Below are 9,682 nucleotides of genomic sequence, written 5' to 3' on the forward strand. Positions count from 1 at the left end.
ATATCATCACACAATTAAAAGGGTTTAAGGCACTTCATAAAGTTAAGTGAATTGATGTCTCTCATATACAGTATTTTAACCTGGTCTGCAGGAGAGAGCCCATAAACAAAAGACCATAAAGGCATCAGATGAAATGAATTCTTGCGAGCTCAGAGGCTGTTGAAGAAGACACACTTCTCAGAAACTCCTAGGGGTTTTAAACCAACAAGACAACTCTAATACCCAGGACCTGCTAATCCAAAAGGCTAAGAACCATCATTTACGTTACAAAACAGCAATTTCCATTCCTGTCTCTTTAAAGACCAGTGAGACAACCCAATTGGGGAGAGTAACAAATCTGGAGGGGACAGATTTTTTTCTATTCTTGTGGCAACTACTGTGGAACCATTGGGCATGTATGGTCAGATGGGAGCATTTAGCATTTCCATAACAGAACACCTTCGTTTTCAAGAAATTTGGAAGCATCATGCAAACTATTTTCATATGGCAGCACCCTTACTGACTACTTTCTCTAATGTAGGAGACCATTAAAAAAAAAGCTTTTCTTTCATAGCAGGCATTTATGTCTGCTTTCCATAGCAAACAAAGTCACTATTGCTAAGCAAATCTCACAGCACTGGAGACTCCCAATATTTCACCCCCACCTTCTCAGTTTAGAGAGAAAAATAAAGATTTCTTTCATAGCTTAGAGGATTGTCCTTTGAGTCAACAGCATTTATTCTCAGTACTCATTCATTGATTCATACTCACTCATGATTTTGAAATACATTTGAGTCCTCCAAAGCCTAAGCTGATCATGAAAACAGTCTCTTTATAATGGAGACTTTATTTTATTTTTTTAAATTGATTTTTTTTATTAAACCAAGTGGACTATTTTCTTTTTTTGTAAGTTAAGTTTTCATTTTAAAATTATCAAATATTTCTTTTCTCTCTCTCATTCTCCTCCCTCCCCATGGAAAAGAAAAAAGAAACCCTAGTAACAAACAAGCATAGTCAAACAAAACAAATTCCTGCATTGGTCACATCAGAATTGTTCCTGCTCATTGATTTGATCAGAGTTCTTAGGTCTTTCAAAATTGTTAATTTTTACAATGTTGATGTTATAGTATAAATCATTTTCCTGGTTCTCACATCACTCTGCATCAGTTTATACCAATCTGCCCAGGTTTTTCCAAACCTCTCTCTTCATTTCCTATAGCATAATATTCTATTATTTTCATTTACCATAATTCAATCAGCCATTTCCTCTTTCTTTGATCTCTTCAGGGTATAGGCTTAACAGTGGCATTTCTGGGTCAAAGAGATGCACGACTTAGTAATCTTTTGGGGCACAGTTGCAAATTGCTTTCAAGAATGGCTGGACCAATAATGGCCCCTTTCCACCATCAATGTGCCCATTTTCTCACACCCCTTCCAATATTTATTTCCCCCTTTTGTCATTTTTGCCAATCTGATGGGTGTGAGGTGGAATCCAAGTGGAATATTTTCTAAGTATTTTTATTTTTTCAGGATCTTAACTAATGATCAAACACTATTCATTCACAGCAACTAAATTCTGGCAAAAGTTTGTGGTAGGTTCTGACCATGATATAGTCACGCCTCAATCTTGCCTTGACTCTCTCCAGATTCTCCCTCCTCTTTGCCTGTTACATGGCAACACCCTCCCACCCCCATTCTCCAGTGTCCCTTTAGTTGTTGTCTTCCCTTGTTAGAGTGTGAGCTCTCTGAGGGCAGGACTGCCTTGCTGTTGTCTTTGTTGCTATTGTTCAGTCAATTCCTTCAGTCATGTCTGACTCTCCATGATCCCATTTGGTGTTTTCTTGGCAAAGATCCTGGAGTGGGTTTGCCATTTCTTTCTCCAGTTCTTTTTACAGAGCTGCAGACAAACAGGGTAGAGTGACTTGCTAATGGATACACTGAGAAGAAAAAATAATGCATGACCAAGAGAGGCTAGGAAGTATCTAAGAGCAGATTTGAATTCAGGTCTTCCTGCCCCCAGGCCTGGTATTCTGTCCACTGTCACCCAGCTGCCCTGCAGGGACTGTCTAGCATCTTAGCTCAATGCCGGGTACATAGTAAACACTGAAGCTAAACCAGGCCAAATCTTATGGGAAAGATGCACTGAAAGGCATCTGGAGGAAGCAGCCTAATGTTTAATGGCTGGTGGAGAGCCAGCTAGTGGGTGTATGGGAAAGAGCACCCAGTTTCACTGCATCACAGATTGTGAGTTGTAAGGAGCCCATAGAGTTCATATTTGGAGTCAGGCAACCCAGATCCCAATGTTCTCATTGCCACTTTTACTGCCCCGTAGCAAAGAATATAAACTTTGCAAGGGCAAGGACTGTCTCGCTTCTTTTGGTATCTCCAATGCTTAGCATCTTTTTATCAATGTAACATTGAGCAAGTAATTTCCCTTCTCTGGGCTCAGTTTTATTCTTCTCTGAAATGAGTTACATGGTTTAGATTCAATACAATTCAACAAGCATTCATCGACACTCACTCCACGCCAGACACTGTGCCAGGTACTAGGGACTTAAAGGGGAAAAATCGAAACGGTGTCTTCTAAGGTAAGGCACTAGCCAATGGGAGTGGGGGTGGGGGCAGAGGTCAGGGTAGACTTCCTGTAAGAAGTGGTGCCTCAGCTGAGCTTGGAAAGAAGCTCAGGGATAGAAAATGATGTTCAGAGAAAAGCAAGAATTATGTGATCAACAGAATGATAGGTCAGAAATGGATTGCCAAGGATTTTAAATGCCAAACAAAAGACTTAGGGGTTGTGCTTGGTTTTCCTGTATGTTAGAAGGTGAGCTGCTTGAGAATAAGGACTGTTTCATTCTTTGTCCTTGGTACCTCGTAGGTACTTGCTGGTTGATTGTTGATCGATTTATCCTGGAGTCCTTAGGGAGCTTCTAAGGCTTCTTAAGGAGAGGGATGACATGGCCATACCTGTGTTTTAAACTATTAACTTGGCAGCTGTGTGAAGGTAGAATTGGAACGGAAAAGAGAAAGACCATCACCAAAGGCCCTGTAAGATTCCCCAATTCTAACCCCAAGGAAGCCTTATTGTTGATTCTGAATGTTCTGGGGTCAGGCAGTATATCACACAGCTACTACACTCTGCCACAGAAGTCAAAACATCCAGGAAAAGTCTTCGATACTGAAAGAGTTGCTACTCAGTTCTGAATTCTGAAGTAGATGATTAGAAGAAGGCTGGCAAGAATAGCTATTTTTAAAATGGTCGTGTTCCTATTAGAAAGAAAAAGAAATATGAATTTTTATTTGTTAAAGAAAATGGATGAGTTAAAATTGGTATTTTAGCTGAATATAATTATTGTCATCATAATCATCATCATTATCTTTGGGAGCTGAAATGACTGATTTGGAGGAGAATTGGAGCAGATTTCACCTGTCACCTCCATTCTTTTCTCTCATGCTTTCCTTTTACAAATTTACTTTCTTTAGCCTCTGAACTATTCAGGGATGCTATTATCATCTTTTCAGTTCACAGGCCTGCATTATTCACTGTTCAAATAAAATATAAAACCAGAACAGCTATTTTGTACTGGAATATAGTTTGCATTTTTGCTAGGAGGAAAAAAAAATCAGGCTGCCAGGCGACACAAAGTGGCTATAAAGATAGTATTTTACCCTCGGCATACTAGGGTACTGCAGGGATGCTGAATGAGCTCCCAGTATCTGTCCTATGCTTGTGAGGACTCCACATCTTATCACTAGACCCATGAAAGATTACTTTGAACAGTGGCTCCCCTTAGATCCCAATCAGATGGTGAAATCAATAGAAGAATGAACAATATCTTGAGTGCAGGTTGGCAAAGATGCCCTAATGAGCCATTTCACATAATTAGACTTGGAGTCAAGGCTTAGCTCTCCTCTGTTCTTCTGTAGATTCAGTCCCCTACCTCTAAGACACAGGAGATCTATAGATTAAGTTAATTAATGAAATGTTTCTTAGTGCTCAACTTCCTTTGTTCTAGTAGGTAGGTAAAGGGACTGCTTTCAATTTTGCCTTTGAAGATATTCGATGGGGTGTCTATCTATTTGCAACGGTTGCTTTTTTCCTTTGTATTTTGCTCTAGGTTCCCAGGAAATTTTAGTTAGATAATTTATGTTTCTGTTTCAAATCAGGTATGAGAAGTAGTAAGCTTATTGACCAAATTTGCTTTAATGTGTTGGTGAATCCAAGATTTCATCAATGGTGGTGTTCCCTCCACTGATGGAGGTCCCAGTGTCTTCTTGCCTTCCCATCCTATGAAATAATGTATAGAAAACCACTCTGCAAACCTGAATGCACTCTAGGAATGGGAGCTAATCTTGCCCATGTTTTCCTATAAATCCTTCATAAAGGGGCTTTTCAAAAAACACTGGGGGCCTTCCTCTTGTTCTTTTCAGATCTGGGGGATTATCAATGGACCACTCAAACCATTGTCTCTCAGTCTCCTAAATGACTGACAGCACCGTTCACCATCAATTACTCTATTGCTGTGTGGAATGGGTATGGGGACAAAGCAAGAGGTTGAAGGGACTCCAATGTGATTGGGAAGACGGGATGAGAGTGGGTCTAGTCTATCTCACTTCTTTTAAACAAGATTAAAAGCACTAGAAAGGCTAGGAATATCAATTTTATCAAGTAAGGAAAGACTTTTTTTTAACCATATTTTATAACTTTCTATAATTTCTCCTATCTGGGAAAACATACTTTAAATATAAATAATTACAAGTAGACATTATGATTTTACTGTGAAATAAAATAGAGACTCAACAGATTGGGGCTTGTAAGAACCCATGTCTCTGCCAGATTCTGGCAATACATTTTGACCAAGATCTTGGTCATTAGATTTGAAAATTCCAATATTATATTAAATTCCTGCCAATCAAGTTGTTTTCACTCAGGAGGAATGAACATGCTGTCATTGAAATACTGACTGTTATTCATTATGGTTGTGAGTAATGGGGGTATCTCTGACACTACATGAGGGAGAAGCAGCACTGCCATTTGTGTCGTGGAACACTTTGGATACTTGGAATTTTCCATATTGGAGTTAAAATTTGCATAAACAAAATGGCAGTGTAGAATCCAGATTTGCTTGTAAAACTTGGGAATGATTGAATCTCAAAAGGAATCTTTGGAAGGAATGGACAGATTTGTATATTGTTTTAGCTGTTCCTCCATGCCTGGAATGCTCTCCATCTTTACCTCTGCCACCTGACTTTCTTTGTTTTACTTAAGACTCCGTTCAAATCCCATTTTCTGCAAGAGGTCTTTCCCAGATCCCCTCCATGTTGGTGACTCACATCTGAGATTACCTCCAATATATTGTGTGTGTGTGTACATACTTTTTTTCCCCCTTTATTTGTATTCCTAGTACTTAGCACAGTGCCTGGCAAAATGAAAGGCACTTAATAAATGGTTACTGACTTGATTTGACTTGGAAGATGAGAAGTCTTGGGCCATTTATAATCACTATTCCTGTAAAGTCAGGAAGAATTTCCCATATCTTTGCAGAACTGAAGTCAATGAGTTGCTGGTTCACATGCAGACTTGTAAATTTCCTCCCAATCCTGTGGGGAGACTATTCCCATCCATGTAAACTGAGCAAATATATCAGGAAAAGAGCCCTCCCACTGATGGAGAGCCAGGCAGCTTGGGTCCAGTTATCAATGTGGGTAATACTATGTCTCCCAGGGAAGTTAAATGATTGCTTGTAATTACAGGTGAAGAACTAAACTTGAGGTTCTTGTCATAGATGTGTGCTATTTGGTTGTATGAACTGTTCATAAAATCACAAATCCTTTCACAAACATTTGTTAAAAAAAAAAGAGAGAGATCCTGAAAATACATTATCAGGGCAGCTAGGTGGTGCAATGAATAGAGCACCAGCCCTGGAGTCAGGAGGACTTGGGTTCGGATCTGGCCTCAGACACTTAACACACACAACACACAAAAAACTAGCCGTGTGACCTTAGGCAAGTCACTTAACCCCAGTTCTCCTCCAAAAAGTGAAAAAAAACCACATTATCATAAAAACATTTTAAAGATGAATGCAACTAAAAACCTTCCTTAACTATGTTAAAAACTGAGACTCTTGCTAAGTGTGCACCTCCAGAGGAGGTCGTTGACAAAAGAGAAGCCTCCAAATACACCAAAATAGTTATAGCAATATTTTTTCATGGTGGCAAAGTACTGGAAACAAACTAGATACGCACTGATTAGGAAATGGCTAAACAGATTGTGGTCTATGAATGTAATAGAATATTACTGTGCTATAAGAAATGAAAAGCATGATAAATACTGAAAAGCAGGGAAAGACTTACATGAACTGATGCAAGGTGAGGCTAGTAGAGCCAGGGAAAACAATCTAAACAATGACTGTGGTCATGTAAATGGAAAGAACAATCACTGTAAAACTGAATGTTGTAAAATATAAAGCCAAGCTAGTCCCCAAAGAAGCAATATGAGAGGACACTCCTCTCCTCTCATCCTTGACCAAGGTGATGGAGGTACACAGGTGTGGAAAACTGCATATTACATCGGTCCTTTTTGATGTGTTGAATTGTTTTACAGAATTTTTCTTTTTTCTCTTAAAAATTATTTTTAAAAAAATTATAAGGGATGACTCTCTTGGGAGGAAGAAAAGAGGGAAATGGAGAGATCTAAGTAGGATAAAAACAAAAGAGAGCAATAGAGATCTATTTTTAAAGGATCAAGAAAAATCTGGAACTCACTACAGGAAAAGCTAAAAGCCCCTTAACATATGTTAATATGTTCCTTCAGCAAGATACCATGCAGCCTTTCTTTCTCTGCAGTTTTACTTTGCAACTGCAACATGCCTCTATGCAGAGGTTAAAGGGGTATCATTGTACACTAGGCCAGTCAGATGATATGTATGTATGTGTGTGTATACATATATATGCATATATGTATATGATGAAGATCAGTTTGCATTCTGACCACCATAGACAACTGGCCAGATCTCATTGCACCCAGAAGGCTTAGCAGCCTCTGAAAGCACCTTCCAAAGGGATTAAGGTACTCTGCTCAATCTGGATTTTCACTAACATTACCTGCCAGAGCCATGGGGGTGCCTTTACATTTTCCAAAGGAAGAAGTCCAAGGTTGAAGGCAACAAACCACCTGGTTATTTGAATAGAAATGTTTGTTGCTTCTAATTGCCCAGAAAGATTTATTAGCTTTTCTGTTATTTTTGCTAGAATTCCTAGTTGTTTTTTTTTTCAATGTTGACTTAAGAAATGGCAGGCATAGAGCTATACAATGTGACATTCTAACATTTAGCAGTCTTCCAAACCCCAAATGGTGGTGGCATGCTACTCAGTCTGAAATAAATTACCAAAATGGAAGAAGGAGCTTCTTTATCGGGAAATCCTCCAAGGGCCTGATGAAAAAAAAAAAAAGCATGTCAAGCCCTGTGTAAATAAAATGATCCCATAATGCCGAATGTAGATACTTTGTTTGAACAGCTCTGTACTGAGAAATATTCCTTCTAGGGAACTCTAGGTTCAAGCTCTTCTGGGCCTTCATTGTTGCTTCTACATAGAAGCTGCCTCAGGGACCAGCTAGTACCAATAAGAGGACCTTGAAGAACATGTCCCCCAAGGGAAGTCACTGCTGCTGGTGGTTCAAGAGGCGGGGACCATGTTTTAGTCCTTTTTTGTCTCCCCAGTGCTTAACACTGTGTCTAAAAGGTATAAACACTTCATAATTGTTTGTCATTGACTGACTATCAGTCCTTCCACAGGGATGGTGTCCATAGAAACCCTAAGAAAAGGTAGAAGTGATCTCTTCCTCCTGGGATTTCATAGCACTTCAAACTCCTTTTAGGCAACTACTGGCCAAACTGTATTACATCTGAGATGAGAGAAAATGGGACATGGAGGATAGATCATTGGACTTGTAGTCGGGATGATCTGGGTTTGAATTCTGCTTTTGTCCCTTACCAGCTGGGTGACTATTCACAAGTCCCTTCATCCCCTCTGAGTCTGTTTCCTCATCTTGAAAATGGGGATAATGATACCATCAGCATCTATTTCATGGGGTTGTTGGGAGGCTCAAATGAGATGATGTAAAGTCGTTTGCAAACCTTAAAGTGCTATGTAAGTTCTAGCCATCATTGTTATTCTAGCTTATCATTTGTAGTCAACAAATATTCAAGGCCCTTTTGCACTTGAGCACATTAAACTGTATACCTTTGTGTCTTTCCCAGCACGTAGCACAATGGCTGGCACATAGTAGGTGCTTAATAAATGCTTGTCTCAAGAGAATGTATTCAACAACAATTTAATTCAACACATTTATTAAGTGCCTATTATAAGCAAACCACTGTATTAGGTGCTGAGGAAGATATAAAGATAAGACATAATATCTGTCCTCAAGTAGTTTACATTTGACTGGTAACAAGTGAAGGAATGATGCCATTCATTCCTAGCCCAGTTTTTGGGTTTTTGTTTTTTTGCTTTTTGGAGGGCAATTGGGGTTAACTGACTTGCCCAAGGTCACACCGCTAGTAAGTGTGTCAAGTGCCTGAGGCTGGACTTGAACACTCAGGTCCTCCTGACTCCAGGGCCAGTGCTCTGTTCACTGTGCCACCTAGCCGACCCCCCCTCCCGCCATTTTCTTTTCAACAGGAGCACGTGAATGTATGTGAATTTGCATAACTTTTCCAATGTGACTCATTACAGGAGCACAAAATATTATTATTATGCTAGAGTGACTCGATTCTCATTATTGTCCTTGAAATGTATGCCTACCCTGAGTTTCTCCTCTGTCTACTAATAAGGTACTCAGTTAATAACCCCAATTAAGCAGACTAATCAAATACAACTGCATGGTTAATTCTATTTTAAATAGCCTTTTAGGGTGAAAAAATGCTTCCAAAATCAAAACATATAGTTGTAGATACATACAGAAGTAGATAAATTAGAGATCGCGAAGTGAGAAAACCTTGCTTGATGAGCTTGAAAGAAAGTTATCCATCCCCGGTTTATCTAAAGCTATTTCCTACATGACACAAAGCAGATAAATTAAAATGGAGAGTAGAATAAACCAGGAAATCCGTAAAATCCAGAGAATAGTTCTATTTCTAATCTGATTGGCAAGATGTATGCCAAAATGTTATTTGAGAGAAAATGGAAGGAAAACAGTTAAGTCAGAAAGCTGGGGCCCCAGAACTTGGAAAGTGAATATATATCTTGTCAGTTTCTACTCACTCATTCTTGGGAAAACACAGCTCCCTGGTTCAATAACAGTTCATTTCTTATCTTTGCTTTAAGAACTGGGATTACAAGATAATCAGTCTGTTTCTCCTTTCCCCTTGTGGTCTCCAAGGGCACAGCCATCTCCGGGTCTCTTTTCACTGTTGCTATAGGGGCTGGCTGATCTCTTCTTCCACCCTAGGGTAAAGCTAGAAAAGCCTGCCCTGAAAGGATTGCAGCCTCTCCCACTCTGACCTGTGGGAACTGAGCTGACTCAGAATAACAAATGTGAAACAAATGAAAATCACATGGTTTCAGTGGCCCTCTCAATAAAAACATAGATTTCAAATTGAAGGCAGAAACTCTGAGCCAACTGAAGTTGAAGACAGCTAACTGCCAAACATGTGGAGAAAGACCTTCCTTTAATCAACAAGGATTCTGTGTGTCCTGGCCTCAT

General features: G+C 39.4%; 1 long non-coding RNA gene across 1 annotated transcript; it reads right to left on the reverse strand.

The window, feature by feature from the left end:
* On the reverse strand, positions 1–9,476 carry LOC138176818 (uncharacterized). The gene is made up of 3 exons (XR_011172392.1): positions 9,241–9,476; positions 7,365–7,409; positions 1–3,243 (listed from the first exon to the last, which is right to left on the reverse strand). It is a non-coding gene; the product is annotated as an uncharacterized lncRNA (long non-coding RNA).
* Positions 9,477–9,682: the final 206 nt, after the last annotated feature.

Source organism: Petaurus breviceps, unplaced genomic scaffold (genome assembly GCF_028583685.1).
Source record: "Petaurus breviceps papuanus isolate PSGF00001 unplaced genomic scaffold, PetGlider_PUasm1.0 90205, whole genome shotgun sequence".
NCBI classification, from domain to species: Eukaryota; Metazoa; Chordata; class Mammalia; order Diprotodontia; family Petauridae; genus Petaurus; species Petaurus breviceps.